We start from the raw sequence: 23,032 nt of genomic DNA on the forward strand, positions 1-23,032 counted from the left end.
TCAGTTAGCCCCGCACACAGTTCAGATGAGGTGCGTCAAACAAGCTGATACTGCCTACTCTGTGGTTCCAGAAGCCTTATTTATGGAAGAGCAGGCAAATACAGGAATTAGACTCTAGTTAGCGTTCCCTGTGTGAGATGACTGCTAGACCGTACGAGATCTGTACTCTCTGTAGAGAAAGTCAGCAATCTGTTTATAGTTACAATACTTCCCTCTCTTGAGAAGCCCTGATAGAGATCTGATTACCTTATCACACATGCTCAGGGATTGCCTAGAATTTCAGCAGGCAGAGCATAACATCTACTTTTATAGAACTACAAGTGATAACATACGTTTTGTAAAACAGTACTGAGATACGTGCTTTTTATGCATCATTAGGTTATTGTCTGGATGACATATAAGCTTTATTGTTAGCGAGACTACAAAGCATTTCGCTTTAAATTTAAAGGACAACTGTCATCAAATGTTTAGTCTTTTAAAAAAAAAAAAAGGTTATTATAGTTAAACAAAAAACAATAAATAAAAAAATCTCTCCTCACATAGAACAATCACAGAAGCACACAAGTTAGGGTGATATAAAGTGAAATGTTCTCAAAAAAGTAAGTATGCCTGATTAAAAAAAATAGCAATTTATAGCATTGTTTCATTGAACACAATAAATAATGTTTTTATGACAATTTACTTTTAATGTACACCCCCCTACATCCTCCTTGTACAATCAAAAGAGGTAGAAAAAAGCATAATCAACAGGTGAGGTATTATTTTTGTATTTGTGTTCCCCCCACTCTCCCCCATAATAATCACTCAAGCAATATTTAGAGGGAATCTGTACTGCTTACCTGGCCCTCTACTCCCCTGCCACGACCTCCTTAGAGAGGTGGGTGTTGCATTTCTGTAACGACCTCCTCTGGTCCGTCTTCACTTTTCCTCTGGTCTTCATTGATTGCCAATCCTCCTTCATAACACCAACACATTGACTTTGTTGCCAGCATGTGGGCGTCTGAATGGAGTGACTTCACTCTGTTCCAACACTTCATAGCCAGCACTAGCAGTGCCGGCCTGTGGTTGCTTTGGATGGAAAGCAGAGGGACCTCCTGTGGGAGGTTTCTTCTGCTCTCCCTGTCTCTCAATACCTCAACATTGAGTGTCAGATGTATTTTTTTTTTTATAATTCTTTATTTTTGGTGCAATGGCAACAATACAGACATTTGTGAGAATGCCACAACCGCATTTGCATAGGATATGATAACATTATGTACTGTCTGTGAGTTGGGCTGAGGTGAGCTCTGCACTTTTTAGTGTAATGGGCTAGGTGGTTTTATCGAGAGTGAGGGCTGTGCCCTTGGTGTGGGTAATGTGAAAGGTTGATGCTACCACTTAGGGTCCTTGGGCTATGGTTTAAGCCTGGCACAAAGTGTGTGCTTGTGGGTTCCCTAACCCTATGCGTGGCGTTAGGTTGTGTTTAAATTTTGCGGTAGCGTGAGGGCTGGGTTCTGTGGTTCGTCTATGTGTAGGTATGTCTGGATTAGGAGCTTGGCTGTCGATGGGGGTATTTCTGCACCCGTGTACCCGTCTAGTGGTGCCTGAGAGTGCTCCATGTTTCACTATGCCCTGTAACCCCAGGGCATTAATGGGGGAGTGGGGAGGGTAGGATTCTGTTATCTGCGTGCGGCTTCCCTACATGGCCCTCTGGCCTCGTCTGGTTCGTTAGATTTGGTTTGAGTTGGGAGTGTTATGTGTAATTTGGTGCAACAGTCCAAAAGAAACGTGAACAAACAAAATATAAACGTGATTCATGGCTTGTGGTCACTGCAGGCTTCAGGTCGTGGGTCCCGGATGCTCGGCGGGTGGGGCCGTGTCGTTGTCTGACAGTCCCAGTGTCGTCAGGAGGGCTGTGCCTTCTCCCGGGTCAGTAAGCTTGTAATGAAGTTCGTCTTTAGTCACCCACAGCATTCTTGCGGTTGCCCATCTGTATGGGATGCCCGCTGTTTGCAGCGTGGATGTGATGTGGTGCATGCTCTTGCGCCAGAGTAGAGTGTCTCTGCTCAGATCCTGAAAGAAGGTAAGTCGGTGTTTTTCAAATTCGTGTGGTGAGTTCCCTTTTATGGCCGACATTAGGGCTATTTTGTCCGTTAGTGATTGGCATCTCAGTATAATGTCGCGTGGGGCCGCCTGTGGTGCTTGTTGTGGTTTTGCAATGCGATATACGCCGTCGAAAGTAAATTGTTTCGCCTGCCTATTGGGAAGGAGTGAGGCCGTCAGACGCCTTACAAAGTGGGGCAGTTCCTCCAGTGGCACCGCTTCTGATACCCCTCTTATTTTGATATTCTTTCTCCTGCCCCTGTCGTCTAGGACATTGACTTGCCTGTTGATGTTAGCTTGCGCGGTTTGTATCTGGGTGACTGTGTCTTTTAGGGAGGTGAGGTCTTGGCGCAGGTCTCTCACCTCTTGTTCCGCGGCTTGGGTGTGGGCCGAGACCGTTTGCACCTCTGCTGCCAGCCCTTTCACATCCGCCTGCCACATTTGCTGAAAGTTTCTTTGGAGTCCGGTCAGCATTGTCTGGATGTCCCCCTTGGTTGCTGGAATTGAGTCTTCAGTTGTTTGTGTGCATATGCTGTTAATGGCTACTGTGGCCGTGCTGTGTGTGGAGTCTCCATCCTCAGACCGCTCGGGTGAGACTGCCGTGGCATTTCGGCTCCTCATCAGTGAGGGAGTTTGTAACATGCTGCCTATATCCTTGTGCGGTATGGATGTACCTGGGGCTGATTTGTGGGATTTCCGTCCCATTTCTTCTGGGGTGTAGAAGTCCGCCTCAGTGCTGTATGGGCTTGCTCCGAGCCACGATGTCAGCTCCCTGGTTAGAGCCTGGTCGCGTGTGCGGTAGGCCCCTGCTCCTTTGATGCGGCGTTTTGTACCCGATCTCTGTACAAAAGGCATCTGCGGGGTCCGCCGGGTGTCAGGGGTAAGTTCCCGTTGCTTTTGTCGGAAGATGGGCTTTAGCTTTTATAATTTTCGGCTTTTTTGGCTCCGTTTTACCGGAGCTGCTGGGAATGGCGCCCTTCTCCTTGCGCTGCTTGCTCCGCCCCCCGTCAGATGTATTTTTAAATAGCGTTTTCTCCAAATCTATACATTTTCTAGTAAAACTGCTAGCACAGTGTATAGATAGAATTTTATATCATGACAGGAGGCTTCATATTTGCTTAAGCTCTCTTTACTAGAACTCCACAGCAGCACATTAACATAGAGAGAAAAACACCAAAGACAAAAACATAAGGCATCTATAAAAGGCTCCTCCCAACCAACCATTTCCTCTTTCTTTGCTGCTCCGCAGACAGTACAGGTCAGTACCACTGCCTCCTGGTTTTTCTGGGTGGCTGTGTATTTATTATATATATCCTTTTGACTCTACTACTATTCAAGTGAATTTCTTTTCTTTCTTAGTCGGGACCACGGAGTAAGACTCCGGCGATCCCTCGTACGCCGTGTATTGGTTCCCGCCTGCCGGCTTCGTCCACTGGGCGGGAATCCTCTACCTGCTTCCCTGTCCCTCCCACTCCTCGCTCACATTCTGGCTAGGCTCGGGCGGCGTGGGGAGGGTACTGGGAGCTTCACTGTTGCCGCGGGTTGCGGCTTCCGTGCACCCTCTCCTCCGTGACCACGTGGCCGGGTCCTGGGGTGCGTGGCTTTCTGATGTGCTTGCCGCGTGTGCACCCTTCTTTTAAGGGCGCAGGGCCCTTTGTTTTTTATGTTCCTTATTAAAATCCATGATACATTTCCGTGTCTCACTTCTGTAACATCTATATCCTTATGGGTTTGTTGCTATGCTTCATTGCCTTTTTACAATTATATACTTTCGTTTGTTTTCCTGCAGGCCGCCTTCTATAAATTTGAGATTTACACTTCTATTTTTTATGTTCCACATTTTCAATGTTCTGCCCCCCTAGGTACATATATATCTTTTTCCTATGTGCATGTTTTCCCTGTCTCACTACATGTAGCAGTGCATTGCATGTTGCTTAGTACACTGCGGTCTGCAGTTACTCTCTGTGCATGGATTCTGTGCCCTTACTGCTTTATCTATGCATGCTGCCTGGACTAATTGAGGATTGGTTTATACATTACATCTGCATGTTTTCCTACATGGGACCCTGCTTGGTGACATTATTCCCACACTGGTCTGGGCCTGACCTGGGGACCTGGTACATCTCTACCCTGTACACCCTACATCCGGATTTACCTGCATGTCACCTATTGGGATTTCCTTTCCTGCCTCCATTTGTCACGGAGCCGGTTCTACCCGTGCCCGTATACTGGCCAGCCTTGTCTGTGCCTTTATGATTGGCCTGCTTTGTCTGTGCCCCATGATTTGGCCTGCGTTGTCTGTGCCATGTTACGCATGCTCCTGGCCTGGCGGCTCCATTCCTGGACCCCTGTTATTGTGCCTGCATGCGTTAATACTTGCCTCTGCCATTTATAGGGGTGCGGCCCCTACTGCCTGCTAGGGGTACCTGTTATCTATCTCCTCAGGTATCACCTACAATCATCATGGACGTGATGGAGGCCTCTGCACAGGAGCAGAGTTTGCAGGCATTGATTACTGCGGCGGTGCCTGCCTCTATGGAGGAAGCCCTGGCGAGGGCCCTCCCTCAATCTCGAACGGACAGGGGTGCGAGTGGACCCCCCTGCTTGGCAGACGACTCGGCTGAGTCAGACTCTCGCGTAAGAGAGCAGGCAAGTGCGCAAATGCGCTATTGGAAGGGTGAAGGCCCTGAACCACGCTCCCAGGGGGGACAAGGCTCCGGCGAAGCGACATGGTTCGAGGTGATCAACCTCACCGGCCAGGCGCCACCACCTATCGGGCGCAGGGGAGGAGGCCTCCTTCCCCCCTACCATGGCCGTACTGGATGAGTGGCAGGCGGACCAATCCCCTTCAGTGGAAGAAGATGGTTGGGACGAGGACCGTGGTGTTTGCCCAGGTTGGCGCTAGGAGGATGAAGACGTGCCGGGAACAGAGGCCCCGCGGTGGTGCCGGGAGACGACACCTTTCTGGATGCTACAGGTGAACCTCTGTCTGACCCTCGCTCTATCCGGCACCCCAAGTACTCAAAATGGTCGCGGCCTGACCACTTAGCGCAATTCGTGCGCTGCTGGGTCCGTAGACCCTTGGAAATGGAGGCCTGCAAGAACCTATGGGCGAAATGCCCCTGGCCGTCCTGCCCGTTAAGGTGGCAGGGGGCCCCGGATTTTGACCCCCTGGTAGCCTCGTACTTGCATCGTACGGGTCGAGACCCCAAGAAAACGGTCGAGCATAGCCTTCGCTCAGCGCGAGATACACGCTTGGATAGGCCGGGCCCCTTTGTGCAGGATGTTGGCCCTGACGGTCGTGGCCTACACGGACGGTACGGGCCTGGACCCGGCCGTCACGCGGGATTGGGCGCTACGCCCCATCTGCCTTCTGGGCGATGCTAATGTGACTCTCTGCACTGCACGCAGGAAAACAGCGCTGTTCCATATGGACAACAAGCTATCGGAGCTAGGGTCCAAAGAATTTGGTCCCTCGGCCAAAAGACCTACTGTTCGGGGAACCTTTCATTATGGAGCTACAGGAACTCGTCGATTTATTTGCTTCCCTGGATCAAGCACAGTCCTCTATGATGAAGGTGTTTCACTCACTATTGTCCCGGCTGGTCTTCGGGCCCACACAGATCCTGTCCCATCCCTTTTTCTATCGTACCAGCCCAGACTTCCCTACACTCGAAGGGCGGATAGAGGTCGTGGATACCGTGCCAGAGGACGGGCGAGTTCTCCTACGGGCGTGTACAGCTCCTACCACTTTCAGTTCCCTCTATTGCATACAGGCAGTTTGTTTCACTGCAGAGACAGGTGGCAGGAGGTGTCTTCAGAGGCGTGGGTCATTCAGACGGTGCGGGGTTCCGTCATGGACTTCCACTCCCCACCGACGCCGGTTGGGCCTCCAAGAGTTCCCTTCATCGCAAGAGATCAACGGCCTTTGGTAGATTCGGAGGTTCGGACCCTGCTCGCCATAGATGCCGTCCAGCGAGCCCCGGATTCAGGGGTTTTTCCGGTCTAGTGAAGATGAAGTTGAGGGTGTTCCGCACAAGGATTAATTTTGCGGGAATTGAACGCCTTCGTTGTCTACAACCTCTTCAAGTTTGTGGGCATTCAACTCCTTCGGGACCTTCTCCGGCCAGGAGACTGGTTCGCGAGACTGGACCTGCAGGATACTTACCTCTCCGTTCCGGTGGACATGAGCTGTCGCGGTTTCCTCCGCTTCACCTGGAATGGCTTCACAGACCTCCCGTTCGGCCTTAGCTTGGCCCCTTGGTGCTTCCCCAAGTTTCTGCAGTCTGTGGTCGCCCGATTCTGGTCAGAGGGTGTCCGGTTCCTAATATTTTTGGGACACTTGCTGGCCTTCTGCGAAGATCCCTACAGGTTCAGATATCTGACGCGTTCCGCAATCTCCTTATTGGAGCACCTGGGATTCGTAGTCTATCTGAAGGAATCAGCTTTGGACCCTTCCCAGGCGGTGGAGTTCTTGGGTGTCGAGGTCGATGCGAAGGAATGCGTTCCCCGCAGGCTGTTGGCAACGATGCCGACCATTCGGGAGGGGATGAGACGGTTATTACACCAAAGACCGGATTTCCCTTCGACTGCTTGCTCGCGTGGTGGGCCTCCTCTCAGCCTCGATACAGGCTGTCTACCCGGGCCCACTACTCTACAGGGCCATGCAACGGCTGAAGCCTTTTTTCTCCGCAGGGGACCCTCTTCAGACCAGATGATTTCTATGTCCCCGGACGTGAAGGCCGGACTACGCTGGTGGCTTCTACGCATGCCGGCCTGGAACGGCAAGACAATGTTCGGACCAACCCCGGATTTTGTGCTGGAATCGGATGAGAGTCTTTGGGATTGGGGCGCCACGTGCGCGACCGGGTCCAGGGGCGGCCCGTGGTCGGACTAGGAATCGGAGTTCCACATCAATAGCCTGGAGTTGATTGCGGGTTTGTTGGCGGTTTGGAGCCTGGCAAGTCACCGGTCGGACTTCTGCGTCCTCCTTCGGATGGATAAGGTCTCAGCGGTGCGAGGTGCCGAGCGCTTGGAGGGCGCTCGGTCTCGCACTCTGGCGGTGGTGACATGGGGGATCTCAAGCTCCTGCTCCCAGCGCGACATCGCCTTACAAGCGGAATATCTGCCGTGGGAGTCGAACCTGCCGGCGGATTGGTTCTCCAGACTTTGGTAGGATGCCAGCGACTGGAAACTCTTTTGACCCGCCTTCCTCGTACTCAAGCGTCGCAGGGGTTCGGTCACGGTGGATCTATTCGCCTCTCCGGGACGACCATCGGATTCTGACGTCCTTCGGGTGGCTCCCGGACCCAGCATGCTCGGTGGTGGACGCGTTTCTCCGGGTATGGTTTTTCGCGGGAATCATCGGCGTCTCCTCCGTTCACCATGATTCCCCGGGTATTAGTTCGACGTCGACGTGTGTCCTTAATCTTGTTGGCTCCGCTATGGCGGAGTCAGACTGGTTCACGGAGCTTCTGGGTCTTTCCTGTCGGAATCCTCTTCTCTTGCCGTCCTCTCGTATACTCCCCTTGGACTCGTTCTGGGGTGCCTGGAATGTCGAGGCGTTTTCGCTATCGGACAGGGACTTTTTCTGGGATTCCTGGGCTCCCGGGACGAGGAGATGTTATCTCTCAGCATGGGTTTTAGGGTGTTGTTGGTGCTTGGAACGGGATACCGAGCTCTTTACAGGCCCTGTGACCAACATGCTGAATTTCTTGTCCCTCCTCTTTAATTTGGGACGTTTGTGTCGTTCGGTTAAGTGACTGTCAGCTATTTCGGCGGCACATGTTCTACTTGGAGGTTTTTTCCCATCGGTCAGGACCCGCGGGTCTGCAGAATTCTGCGTGGGATGAGGCTGGCACGGCCTCCGGTGCCTTAATGCTCTTCCCTTTGGGAGGTAAGTATGGTTTTAGCGTTTCTGCTGGAATGGACGGATTACCGTGACTTTTCCCTCGCCAGTTTTCAAGCTGACTTTGCCCTCTGGTTGTGTCTGGTTTCGTTCAGATGTGTTTTTGATGTCCGGCCTTCGCCCCTGGCCCGACTCGATGGATTAGATTGTTATTGACACTGGCGGGGGTGAATGCGACCTTTGGAGTGCATTCGGTTAGCGGCGCTGCAGCTTCCGAGTTTTCCCTTGGTGGGCGTTTCTCTTCGGGTCTTTTTGAGTGCGGCGGTCCGGTCCCGTGAGGAGATTTTCACCAGTGTTACTTTAGACCGTCGGGCCATGTTTCTTTGGTTTTGCTGTCAGAGCGTTAAAACAGCAAATATGAAGCCTCCTTTCATGATATAAAATTGTAGATTATACTAGCTTTAGTGTAACTATAATCTTAATTTTATTAATGACAAGAGGCGAATATTTCCCACCCGTTTTTTTCTTTCCCTCCCTTTGTTTTGCTTGATTGTTTGGTTGATTTTCTTCGGTTTGTTGAGTCGCTGGGCTAGGTGTGGTAATCTAGGGTGATGCCTGGGGAAGTTAGGGGAGGTGTGTGTTATATTTGTATTGTTAGTAACTATATACTGGGTTTTATGTTTTTTGGTACTTTCAGTACTGTACCGGGGGATTTATGTTTTCTCAGTACATTTCATTCACTAATCAGTGTTTTCGACTCTGTTTGTCTCGTTTCAGTGTATGGTTCGACTACATTTCATAAGATCAACGGTTTGGCTGGATGAAGAGCAAGATTCCATTTGTTATTCAAAGTCTTCTTACAGACTGCAGTCATTGTTGTGTTATATTTTTCTTCCTTTGATTAGTTTCTTGGCATTTTTTTCTGTACCTTATGTTTTGTCGCAGCGTGAAAGAGGAAATGGTTGGTTGGGAGGAGCCTTTTATAGATGCCTTATGTTTTTGGTCTTTGGTGTTTTTCTCTCTATGTTAATGTGCTGCTGTGGAGTTCTAGTAAAGAGAGACTTAAGCAAATATTTGCCTCCTGTCATTAATAAAATTAAGATTATAGTTACACTAAATCTAGTATAATCTACCATTTCAATCTCTTTTAAAAGAGCTAAAGTTTATTTTTACTTTAGGAAAAGTTATTTCAATGCCACCTGAATATTTTATTGTGCAGTGCAAAACCTCAATCTAAGGCATCGTAAGAACGAGACCTCATCTCATTTCCTTCAAGCTGATTGGCTGTTAGCCTCTCCTCAATATTGATTTGCTGATTGGTCAAACAGTGTTTAAAAACCAACAGTTAGTCTCTATAGTCTTCCCAGCTTCACTTCCTGCACAGAAGCTTGAAAGATCATAGAGACTAACTGATGGTTTTCGAACACTGTCCGACAAAAGCTGCATGTATATTTGTTGAAAGTTCCTCTCATATACTAAAGGTAGGGATGAGTTTTTCTCATTTTTGTTTTTTTGTTTTTACGTATACTTCATGAAATAATTTCCTTTCAATACTAGATAAAATGATTATTATATTAGAAAATATTTTCGAGGTGACCGTTGTCCTTTAAAGGGACACTATACTCACCAGGACAACTACAGCTTAATGTAGTTGTTCTGGTGAGTATAATCATTGCCTTCAGGCATTTTCATGCAAACATTACATTGTCCCTCCAAGGGACACCTCCAAGTGGCTACTCAGATGGCCACTGGAGGTGCTTCCTGGCTCAGTGCTGCACAGTAGGCAGCAATGCTGTCCAGCGTCCCCATGCTGCATTTTCCTTGTAGAGATACATTGATTCAATGCATCTCTATGAGGAGGTGCTGATTGGCCAAAACTGTTTGGCCCCGCCCCCTGGCAGATTTTAGCCAAACCAATGCTTTCCCCATGGGAAAACATTGGATTGACTAAAAATCTGCTATTCTGATGTCACCAAGGGGGCGAGGCCAGTGCTGGCGGACCCGCACGATGTTGGAAATACGGTGAGTTTTTCATGCTTTTAACCCCTTAAGGTTTTAACCCCAAATTTCTGGAATAAAAGGGAATCATGACATGTCACACATGTCATGTGTCCTTAAGGGGTTAAGGGAGGTGAGGGGGTGGGGGCGGCAAGCCACCTTAATGGTGGGTTTTGCACTATAGGGTCAGAAATACATGTTTGTGTTCCCGACCCTATAGTGTTCCTTTAAGCCGAAAAAGTCCATTACACTCGACTTTACTGCTAGCAGAAACTTGGGACCTTTTGATGGTGCTAAAATGGCACTTGTCACAGATTTCAAAAACTGGCAGTTGCAGAAAGAGTTTTATAACGTCATCACAGATCTTTTTGTGCAATGTACCCGTCTAGTCCATAATACTAAACAAAACTGATGTCTATACTAGTGGTTCACAGTCCAGTCCTCAAAGCACTGTGCTGGCTCAGGCTTTGTCAGTATCCCCACTAGAACAGAATTGGGAACTGCCTAAATCCTTGATGAAAACCACTGGTCTAGACCTACAGCTCATGACAGTTTTATAAAGGATCTGAGCCAGATTTGTATAATTTTCTAAAACTTACATTAACCTTCAGAACATTGATTTATTGCCTTCACTTGTGTTCTCCCTTTTGTCCAACACAGCATTAACTGCGTGAAACAATATATATTGTGAAAAAAAGAATTATTACCTCTTTAGGTTTCTGCCATTGATGTAGAAAAAGAAAATGCAGAATTTATGCACATGGTGTCACAGCAGTGCCCACTACTGTGCCTTGAGCTGGGGTCGTGGGAGTTACACTAAACACTTATAAACTGTGCCATTCAGCAACACAGCACTGTCCTGATTTTGTTTATTTTCTTAGAAATGTAATAAAGAAAGAACACATTAAATAAAATCAAACTCGCTAAGCAAGATGCATCTTGTAATATCAGGAGAGCTGTGCGTCCATGGGAACCTTGCAGCACCGCATCCTACGCTGTAACAAACTATTAAAGTTCTCGATGTTCTGTCCATCAATTTCTCAGTAAATAAGGTTTTCTCGTGCCTGAAGGTACAGAGACCTATACTGGCCGCCTCTCCAGCTTCTGGGGTTCTAATTTGACAATGTAGGGGTTTGCCCAGGTGTCCCATTAGTTCAGGGAACCTAGCTTCAAGCAGAAATATCCCAAACATTCAGTTTTAGCTATTTTGTGAGCCATTTCCTACATTGCTATAATGAGACAGTACAATTCAGTATAAGTTCAGCTTCCATAAATGAAAACATTTGGAGTAAAAATGTATAATTTATCTTATGTAATGTGTTGCTTTTAGTTTTTTTTTACTGTTTGTCAGTCTGAAAAAAATCCACATTTTATAGCAGAATGAGTTTCCTTTATTTAATAATTTTTTGCATGCCCAACGTAATATATATTTTTGGGGAAAAAAGGTGGTTTTCAGTATTCTGTCTCTTATGCCCACCTTCCCCATTCAATAAAACTCCTGAGTTGCGGATTCCTCTAACCCAGGGATAGGCAACCTTCGGCTCTCCAGATGTTGTGGACTACATCCCCCATAATGCTCTTACACACATAATGCTGGCGAAGCATCATGGGAGGTGTAGTCCAAAACATCTGTAGAGCCAAAGGTTGCCTATCCCTGCTCTAACCGGATCACTTTGTGTCCCTTAGTCCTAACCAGCAGCGGAGTTGTTATTTCGGTAATAGTTTTCACAAGTAACAATATGATAACCGAACTCCCAAATCTGAGCCGAGCAGAAGCTGTGCACAGGTAGCTTTGAAATCAGCTTGTCAGAGACCCTCCCACCATGCTTTAATCCTTAATGCTATGGATTAAAGATGTCCAACAGCCCAGACTCCATACACCTAGCAGAACGTGAAACACGCAAATCTTTTTTTCAGCCTGTATTACAATGTAATTATTTAAAGGGACACTATAGTCACCAAGACAACTTCAGCTTAATGAAGCAGTGTTTGTGTATAGATCATGCCCCTGAAGTTTCACTGTTCAATTCTCTGCCATTTAGGAGTTAATTCACTTTTGTTTCTGTTTATGCAGCCCTAGCCACACCTCCCCTGTCTGTGACTGACACAGCCTGAATGAAAACAAAATGGTTTCCGTTTCGATCAGATGTCACTTATTTTAAAAGTTTTTATCTCCTGCACTGTAAATTGAGCTTTAATTACATATAGGCGGCAGGGTCTAACAGACTATTAACATTGCGGGAGATAAGATGTTATAAATTAAACAGAATTTTCAATAAGGGAAGTTTAAACATTAGATGACTCTTTACAGGAAGTGTTTAGAAATGCTGTGTAAGCCACATGCAGGGAGGTGTGCCCCGGGCTGTATAAACAAAGTTTAACGTCTAAATGAAACAGAACTGATCAGTTAGATTGCAGACGCAGGTTCTATACATCACATCTACTACTACTACTACTGACCCAGGCTAGATCCCTGAATGGGCCACTGAAAACCCTGGGTCTAAAATACTTCTCTTATCATTGTTAGTCCTCAGTCCCAATTCATAGGGCTGGCCTGGGACTCGGAGGCTATGTGCTCAGCAAATGATGTTCATCATTGAAGTTTCAGCACTCCAAAATCACTTGTCGAGCTGTAACGTCAGTGATTGCTGCAACCTGAGACTCCCAGTGGGCTGTGCTTTACTGGGTTGGCTACTAAAGTCAGACATCCTAACTGGCTGGAAATTGCAGCATCACAATTGCAACGCTGACTTCTAAGGCTCTTACTGTGCCTGTATGGGCTTGTGCCTGGAAGTAACTCTGAGTGTGCCAAGATGCATGTTAAGACTTGGAGTTTGGGATGGAGCAGGGTTGGAGTTTGTGCCAGGGATGAAGCTTTTGGGTTCAAGCCCTGGGTGTCTTTTTACCCTAACATCGCCCCTGTTATTTTTAATATTTATTTATTTATTTTTGCACTATCTCTACAATACAATAAAGAGAGTAGGTCATTTCAGCCTGGAGTGCCCTTTTAATGCAACGTTTTTCAATGTATTTGAAAAATAAAACATAACGGCAGCAGAATTTTGTGTACTTTTCAATTATGTCTTTCTCTGTCATTCAAATTACTTGCTTTCATTAAATGCAAGTCTTTAAATTGCAGAACAGGTGATACGTAGCGCTAGATGTAGCACTGACTCTTTAAATGAAAATCACGTCTAAGTTAGGCTCTCAAAGAAACATTGATATTTCAATTGATTTAAAATCTGTATCTAAGCTCAGGCTGAATTCAAAGTTATTTTTGCCTTAGCATATATACTTAGTTTCTGCTGTCCTTGGGGCTTGCTGGTAGCGTTCTGTCATTGATGGCGGTCGCTTAGAACACTTCCATAATGTATTTTGAGTCTTCTAATTTCATCTGTGAAAGCCATTAACTGGACTCACGTGATTTGCTGACATGTGAGAAGATATATAATGGAGAGGGGTCTTACTGAATCTCTTAATACTTCCACCAGCTCCAGTAATACAGTAGGATGTAAGTGAATGTACATTATTGATCGGGTGACATTCATATGATACATCACTGACATATTGAGGATGAAATGTCACGCATCATTACTGTGCTGTCATCATGTCAAATCTACTGTACTCGTAGGGTATTCATTAGAGAACAGTGTTATCATAGAGGCAAATATTACAAATGCAATGTTAAAGGGATACTATAGTGCCAGGAATACAAAGCTGTATTCCTGGCACTATCGCTCCCCCTTCCCTCATGCCTCCCCTCCCAACCCCCCATCATGTTAAATAAAGTGTTAAAAACCTTTTATTTACTTACCTGATCCCAGCACCGAAGTCCTTCAGTGCTGGGTTGACGCGCCGCCCCCCGAAGTCCTGCAACGAGTGGCAGCTAATGCGCATGTGCGGCAAATGCCGCGCGCATTATACCACCAGCGTCATTTACTGGATCAAAGGTCAGTTTCGATCCAGGAAGCACCTCCAGTGGCTGGCTGGGAGACTGCCACTGGAGACAGACTTAGTGTTGAAATGTAGGAACTGCAATGTAAAACATTGCAGTCCTAAGTGCAAAAGGGATATTGCACCCAGACGCCTTTAATTATCTGAAGTTGTCTATTTGCCTATAATATCCCTTTAAGGAGTTCGGTAACCCTTATTATCAGTCCTCTAGAAAAACATCTGGACACCAGAGAACGTGTTGACTGCAACTCCTATCACTAAGCAGGCACTGCATAGCAGATAATGTTGAGAGTTAGAAATGATTAAAATTGAAGGTACTCCCTAAACCCAGGGGGTAGGCAACCTTCGGCACTCCAGGTATTGTGGACTACATCTTCCATAATACTCTTAAAGCTATAATGCTGGAAAAGCATCATGGGAGATGTCCACAACATCTGAAATGCCAAAGATTTCCTACCCCTGCCTTAAACAATCATGGAAACTTTCCTAACATTAAATAACCCAATCATTAAGCTTTCCAGAAACCTAATTCTACAAGAGACACTCATGAACACTATATATTACAGAGTTGCTCAAACAAACCTCTACCAAGCAGCGGAACTACCGCCGATGCAGCTAGTACTTTAACCCCTTAAGGACCAAACTTCTGGAATAAAAAGGAATCATGACATGTCACACATGTCATGTGTCCTTAAGGGGTTAATTAAGGGCCCGTTGTGTTCTGCGTTCCTTTAACAGCATGACCAGGCACCCATAATCTAATCTCGGCATTACTGGGAGGAAGTGACAACCGGTCACTTCCTCCCAGATAACAAAGGCACACGGGAGGAAAAGGCAGAGAGGAAAGGCATGGTGTGGGAGAGCCTCTGGCTCTTAACAGCCTCAGCCAGATGACTGGACCCCAGGAAGACAACCTTCTGCACCCAAAAGGTAGGAAACAGGAAGGTGGTTTAAGATGTGCACATATGGCATGTCTGTTAGTGTGGATATATGTGTCTGTGTATCTATCTTTGTGTCTGTGTGTGTATACGTATGTCAATGTGTGCCCCTGTGTATCTGTATGTGTGCGAGTGTTTGTATCTGTATGAGTGTCATTGTGTGTGTCTGTGTAAATATATATGTATTAGTGTGTCTGTGTGTATGTATATATATATATATATATATGTGTGTGTGTGTGTGTCAGTAAATGCATGTGTATCTGTATGCGTGTCAGTGTGTGTGTGTGTGGCAATGTATATGTGCATACATCTCAGCATTCAAACTCCAACACTACACAGTAATACACCACTGCTGTCAAATGTCAACACTACAGACCCACCTCTAAATTTAAAGGCAAATACTACACCCAAGTGAACCACTTGTTTCAAATGGAAACAGTACATAAAACACACACAACACTACACACAAATATAACCCTACATTCATACACAGATACTCCAAACAAAAGCATGCTTACATTCAAACACACAACACTGATCAGTGCTAAATACAACCCTGCAATGATGGGCAAACGGTAGTTAACGAGCTGGCAAAGCATTGTGGTAGTTGTACAACAAACTGAGATTTACATTTTTTTTCCATCCTTGCATTAGGGGGTGCCTCAAAACAATTCTTGCAACAGAGCTCTCTCTACTTTAGTTCCGCAACTGCCTCTACCTGTTTCGCAACAAACACAAATTGTTCAGGAAGGAAACACACCATGCCTGCAGTGCTTTGGCACCCAGAGAGTTAAACACAAAAATAAATAGTCAAGTGTGACAATAGAGTGATGGCATTAATGAACGCTATAACCTCGAGGTGTGGAACATTGCATCTATTAAGCTTGACTCATAGTAATTCAATAATCTAATTTGCTCCACGATGACTGACAATCACAGGCAAACATCGTTGTTGTAACAATTTATCCAACAACATCAATATGAACGCACAGTACCGATTCATACACACGACCTCACACCGCCACTAACGACTGTAAATCCTTTATTCTGATACGATAAATAGTGCTGTCTACATACTTTCCGTTTGATTTCTTTTTTCTGGTCCGTGAGAGTGATTAAAACATTTTCTGGTCCGTGAGAGTGATTAAAACATAACATTGTGAATACTGTGCAAACAGCCATGATTTTCTTGATAAAGCCCTGCCAATTATTATTCTAATTTAAATAGCACCAACCTATTCTGAAGCTTTATAATTATAGAAAGGGGATATTTAATAACTAATTGATATACAGAATATTAGCAGAGACAAGAGGTGAAGAAGCTTATTATCTATAAGGAATTGAGTTAGCTGGTGGTTATATATTGTTCTTTGTCTTGTCTGGGGACACTTACTAGTGATGTGGAATGAACTGGATTCTAACCTGGGATTTGCAGTTCTAAGAGTGATATTGACACTGTTCTAACAAGCTGATGGCATCTGTTATGCCAATTTTCACACAAGGTGGGTGGAAAGTTGACAGGTTTGCCTGTCTGGGCCAAAGTTCCAGGGAAATCAATGAAATCTTCCTGTTTGCTGCACTTCCAGAACATTGCCCCAAAATTGCTGTTTATGCATAATGTCATCCTATGTTAATGAACAAATCACTGTTGTATGGAAACATGCACCAGATGAGAACAGTCTCATTGGCCATGCCTGGTGGTTGTGTGCTCCAATCTTCTCTGTTTATTGCCTTCAGACTTGGAACCATGAGGGACTTCATCCCTAGCCCCTGAGAAATCATAGCCTACTCTACAAGGCAGCTGATCAACATCTTGTGTGCAGCGTGTCGATAACATGGAGCCCAAAGGCATTTGCTTGATAAATTATTTCTAGATTCCCTTTAATGGTTTTATGAATACATACTGATTTAATCAGATTTTTAAAGGGAAGTGACCATATGTATATTTTAAAATCCCGATCCCCTTTGAAGACTGCCGTGTGTGTGTGTATTAAAGCTTTATTTCCAAAGTTCAGTGGAAATCCCCAAGTATGACATTAAATTGCAATTCAGGTATTTGCTAGAGGCATGTGTTAGGTCTGTTTTGATACATGCTCTCGATGTGCTCATGCAGGTCACAGCAATTCCATGGCTGCTATAAAATTACCAGGAGAAAGGCGCAAATACCTTACAAAGTACATCTCCGTATTTATCTAATGGATAATGTTAGCTGTATTGATACAGTCAGAGGCACATCCAGAGATTTCCTTCGGGGTTATTTAGTAAAGCGAGAATTTAAAGTAAAGTGAGAATATTTCACATTCGGCTATTTTGACCTTACGGTTGAAATTCCTACCACATTTTAGTAAACAACCTGCTAAAGTTATTCTTTCAACTCCAAACTGTGGTGAATTCTATTAGTGTATTCTAAAAATAAAGCTGAGGCTAAAATAGCCAAACTGTGACTGTAGAAACACAGAATGTGATGGTAGATCAGAACTATTCGGCCCATATAGTCTGCCTACATTTCTAAATACTTAACCAGTGTAATCTGAATGTACCTGGTTACCATTACGCCGTTCCATGCCATCCCCATTTTATTGGGCTTTAAAGCTGTTGCGACGGTATGGAACGCCGTAACAGCTTTCAGCCCCATAGTTGCCAAAATACTTACCTACACCACGATTCGCTTCGGGTCCTTTCCTGCTGAATCAGGCCCCCGGGGACCATGTGATTGCGTTCACAGAGCAAACACATGGCCGCAATAGGCGTCTATGGAGATGCCTGCAGGGGGACTGCCTGGGCTGTCAGGCAGACTCTGTGCTGATGTAAAATAAAATAAAAAACTTAGTAAGGCAGAAAAAAAGTGTGTGTGTGTGTATATATAGTCCAAGTAGAGAGCACTCTGGAGTCTATGTAATAAAGTCAAACTGTTGCTTTATTTTGCAAAAACAGTGATACAACGTATAGGTCGACGTTTCAGATCTTCTCTGCTTTGTATTTAACCGCCACTATTACACTGTAACAATTGTCTTGAAAAAAGTCTACATAGACTGAAACGTCGACCTATACGTTGTATAACTGTTTTTGCAAAATAAAGCAACAGTTTGACTTTATTACATAGACTCCAGAGTGCTCTCTTCTTGGCTATATACATTTTGGTGTGAGATTCAGCACCAGAGCAAATGAAAGACCGGGAAAACACACACACACACATATATACATAGGCGTGCGCAGCCTATTGCATTAGGGTGTGCACCCTAAAGCACAAGCACACGCGGCGTGTATATATATATATATATATATATGTATATGTATGTATGTATATATATATATATATATATATATATATATACACACATATATACACACACAGACACAAAGCTGTGTGTGTGTGTGCTGTGTGAGGGTGCTGTTAGTGTGATGTGTGTGTGAGGGTGCTGGTAGTGTACTATGTGGGTGTTTGTGTGTGTGTGCGTGCTTGTGAGGGTGCTGTGAATGTACTGTGTGTCAGGGTGCTGTTTGTGTGTGTGTGTGCACTTGTGAGGGTGCTGTAAATGTACTGTGTGTGAGGGTGATGTTTGTGTGTGAGGGTACTGGTAGTGTGCTGTGTGTGTTTGTTAGGGTCCTGTTTGTGTTTGTGAGGGTACTGTTAGTGTGCTGTGTGAGTGTGAGAGTGCTTTGTGTTTGTGAGGGTGCTGTGTGTGTGGGTGCTGTATGTGTGTTGGTGCTGTGTGGGTGATGTGTATGTGTGTGGGTGATGTGTATGTGTGTGGGTGATGTGTATGTGTGTGGGTGCTGTGTATGTGTGTGGGTGCTGTGTATGTGTGTGGGTGCTGTGTATGTGTGTGGGTGCTGTGTATGTGTGTGGGTGCTGTGTATGTGTGTGGGTGCTGTGTATGTGTGTGGGTGCTGTGTATGTGTGTGTGTGCTGTGTATGTGTGTGGGTGCTGTGTATGTGTGTGTGTATGTGTGTGGGTGCTGTGTATGTGTGTGGGTGCTGTGTATGTGTGTGGGTGCTGTGTATGTCTGTGGGTGCTGTGTATGTCTGTGGGTGCTGTGTATGTCTGTGGGTGCTGTGTATGTCTGTGGGTGCTGTGTATGTGTGCTGTGTATGTGTGTGGGTGCTGTATGTGTGTGGGTGCTGTGTATGTGTGTTGGTGCTGTGTATATGTGTGTGTGGGTGATTGTGGGGGTGGAGGTACATTACTTAATATCCCCCCTCCCTTCTTACTTTATGTAGGGAGGGGGGATCTTTCCTTGCTGCTTTCCCTGGTGGTCCAGTGGAGGTGGGGGCAGATCAGTTATCCCCCCTCCCTTCTTACCTTATGCCTGGGAGGGGGGATCCTGCTGCTGCTGCCGCCATCCATCCCTGGTGGTCCAGTGGAGAGTGAACTCTAGCCCCGCAGGGCTAGAGTTCACTCACGCGAGATCTGAGCGTTGCCACGGCAACGCTCAGATCTCGCGAGAGGAACCCGGCGGAGCTGCTGGCAATAGCTCCCCGGGTCCTCTCCTGCCTCCTTCCATGCCTGTGGGCCGGTGAGGGGAGGCTGAGAGCAGAGCCGGAGCTCGGATCGCGCCGGCTCTGCATGAGCCGGCAGGGGAGATCCTGAGATCTCCCCTGCCGGTCTCAATACATAGCGCGTGCCGCGGGGATTAGGGTGTGCCCAGGCACACCCGGCACACCCCGTGCGCACGCCTATGCACATATATTTGTGTGTGTGTGTATATATATATATATATATATATATATATATATATATATATATATGTAATTCATAGTGAAGAAAAAACAGGGTATATAGGCGCTCGCTATAACATAAAATAACAATAGGGGCTGCTGTATACAATACAAGGATTCCCAAACCTTGTGTTATGGTGAAACAGAAGATATAAAATATGGCGTATACTGCGCCCAAAATATTATACGTACATACACCTCTGCGAGGAATAGTTGGTAAAATACCTCGAAATAATAAAACAGAAAAAAATAATAGTGCAATACAGTATATAACAGTGCAAATATTTGTGCTCGGTAACTGTAAGAAAAACACTCACATACGGTAGAGCTATATAAGAGGTCTACTTTTTTCAGCGTGGACGGTATAATCCCCGTCTAAGGATACAGGATGGTAAAGATGGTATTGGTCCTCCAAATGCGCAATGGGGATAAAAGAGAAAAACGCTCTGATGGTGTAGTAAGTACTATAAAATCAGGGTAATAGGATAAAGTAATGTACTTACAATTTGTAGAGCAAGGACCTGCTCTAGTTTTCACAGCATGGGTGGTACTATCCCCACCTAAGGATATGATGGCACCAGGTAGTTAACAGGACATAAAAAAGTAATAGTATAAAATAATAAAAGATAAAAGTCTAAATGTATTAAAATAGACTATTTATTATAAAATATAGCATATATATATATATAGGTACAAATGTCCAAAAGAAGGGGGTCCCACTTGACGCGTTTCGCCTCTCCAGAGGCTTTATCAAAAGTGTGGGGTGGTTCCTCAATGTCCTGTATATGTATGGGTGAGTTGATTGCAGAACGCTACCTGGTGAGTCTTTCTTCCGGTTTCGTGATGCGTACCGGAAGTGACGTGGCAGAAGAGGAGGCGATCAGTGAGTGCTGGCCTCGATTTGCTTATCACTGTGGACCGCACGCGTCATAACCGGAAGTGACGCGGCATGTTCAGAGTCTTTGCGGTCACATGTCTTTTGTTTGGAACGCACGCATCAAGACGGCGTGCGTTGCGTTCCAAATGTAAAAAAACCTATATCTCCCATATAAAAACATAGGGAGATAATACAAAAGGGCGAAATAAGTATAAATAAGCTAATCTTTGTGTTGGTATAACATGGGGATGATATGCAACATCATATACAAACATGATCTGGGGAGAGTAACAGATACACAATAATCATAACACATATCTAGAATGTCTATTGGTATATGAAGCCATATATATGGGCTATAAATGAGATAGGAATATATACAATAAGATACATCATTGTGTCTGATATATAAATATATAAAACAGGGGGACAAACTAGCAGCAGATATACAGTGCAAATAGATATGGTGGGTATATTGTGGTAAGAGAGGAGGAGATATATTGCACAAAGGAGAGGGGAGGTTTAGCCCTAAGGGTATAAAAAAAGACTATAAAAATGAATATAAAAATGAATATATGAATATAGCAATGATCATGATAATAATATGGATAAAAGGGGAGTAATTAAAAAAGGGGGAGGGATTAATATATATAGTAAGGGGCTTTTGGTAAAAAGGTAAAAATATATTTAGTAAATTTGTAGAAGTTATAAAAAGTTATATAAATCAAAATCAATATTTAATCCTTTAGGGTGCAGGGTATCTAAATAGTATACCCATTTCATCTCTGTCTTTCCAATCTGTTTAATGATATCGCCGCCTCTCCAGTGTTTATTAACAATTGCAATGCCCGTGAAAGTAAGCAGTTTAGGGTTATTATTATGCATGCAAAAGTGAGAAGAAACAGCGTGGTTGGCAAAGCCCTTTTCTATGTTTCGGCAATGCTCTGCTATTCTAACTTTAAGGGGTCTGATAGTTCTACCGATATATTGAAGCCCGGGCTTCAATATATCGGTAGAACTATCAGACCCCTTAAAGTTGGCCTCGATTTGCTTACCCGGGCTTCAATATATCGGTAGAACTATCAGACCCCTTAAAGTTAGAATAGCAGAGCATTGCCGAAACATAGAAAAGGGCTTTGCCAACCACGCTGTTTCTTCTCACTTTTGCATGCATAATAATAACCCTAAACTGCTTACTTTCACGGGCATTGCAATTGTTAATAAACACTGGAGAGGCGGCGATATCATTAAACAGATTGGAAAGACAGAGATGAAATGGGTATACTATTTAGATACCCTGCACCCTAAAGGATTAAATATTGATTTTGATTTATATAACTTTTTATAACTTCTACAAATTTACTAAATATATTTTTACCTTTTTACCAAAAGCCCCTTACTATATATATTAATCCCTCCCCCTTTTTTAATTACTCCCCTTTTATCCATATTATTATCATGATCATTGCTATATTCATATATTCATTTTTATATTCATTTTTAAAGTCTTTTTTTATACCCTTAGGGCTAAACCTCCCCTCTCCTTTGTGCAATATATCTCCTCCTCTCTTACCACAATATACCCACCATATCTATTTGCACTGTATATCTGCTGCTAGTTTGTCCCCCTGTTTTATATATTTATATATCAGACACAATGATGTATCTTATTGTATATATTCCTATCTCATTTATAGCCCATATATATGGCTTCATATACCAATAGACATTCTAGATATGTGTTATGATTATTGTGTATCTGTTACTCTCCCCAGATCATGTTTGTATATGATGTTGCATATCATCCCCATGTTATACCAACACAAAGATTAGCTTATTTATACTTATTTCGCCCTTTTGTATTATCTCCCTATGTTTTTATATGGGAGATATAGGTTTTTTACATTTGGAACGCAACGCACGCCGTTTTGATGCGTGCGTTCCAAACAAAAGACATGTGACCGCAAAGACTCTGAACATGCCGCGTCACTTCCGGTTATGACGCGTGCGGTCCACAGTGATACGCAAATCGAGGCCAGCACTCACTGATCGCCTCCTCTTCTGCCACATCACTTCCGGTACGCATCACGAAACCGGAAGAAAGACTCACCAGGTAGCGTTCTGCAATCAACTCACCCATACATATACAGGACATTGAGGAACCACCCCACACTTTTGATAAAGCCTCTGGAGAGGCGAAACGCGTCAAGTGGGACCCCCTTCTTTTGGACATTTGTACCTATATATATATATATATATATATGCTATATTTTATAATAAATAGTCTATTTTAATACATTTAGACTTTTATCTTTTATTATTTTATACTATTACTTTTTTATGTCCTGTTAACTACCTGGTGCCATCATATCCTTAGGTGGGGATAGTACCACCCATGCTGTGAAAACTAGAGCAGGTCCTTGCTCTACAAATTGTAAGTACATTACTTTATCCTATTACCCTGATTTTATAGTACTTACTACACCATCAGAGCGTTTTTCTCTTTTATCCCCATTGCGCATTTGGAGGACCAATACCATCTTTACCATCCTGTATCCTTAGACGGGGATTATACCGTCCACGCTGAAAAAAGTAGAGCTCTTATATAGCTCTAC

The 23,032-nt window shown here is 44.7% G+C and overlaps 1 protein-coding gene across 2 annotated transcripts in view; it reads right to left on the reverse strand.

Annotated features, from left to right (window-relative positions):
- QRFP (pyroglutamylated RFamide peptide) overlaps window positions 1-23,032 on the reverse strand; it is a 47,558-nt gene that overhangs the window by 911 nt on the left and 23,615 nt on the right. The window contains exon 1 of one of the 2 annotated variants that reach the window (XM_063432449.1): window positions 840-903. The exons of the other annotated variant lie outside the window; for it this stretch is intronic. The gene's annotated coding sequence lies outside the window, so the exon portion shown is untranslated. Of the gene's footprint in view, window positions 1-839; window positions 904-23,032 lie in introns of those variants that run through there. 2 annotated transcript variants of the gene reach the window in all.

The sequence above is a fragment of the Pelobates fuscus genome, chromosome 9, assembly GCF_036172605.1.
Source record: "Pelobates fuscus isolate aPelFus1 chromosome 9, aPelFus1.pri, whole genome shotgun sequence".
Classification (NCBI taxonomy): domain Eukaryota; kingdom Metazoa; phylum Chordata; class Amphibia; order Anura; family Pelobatidae; genus Pelobates; species Pelobates fuscus.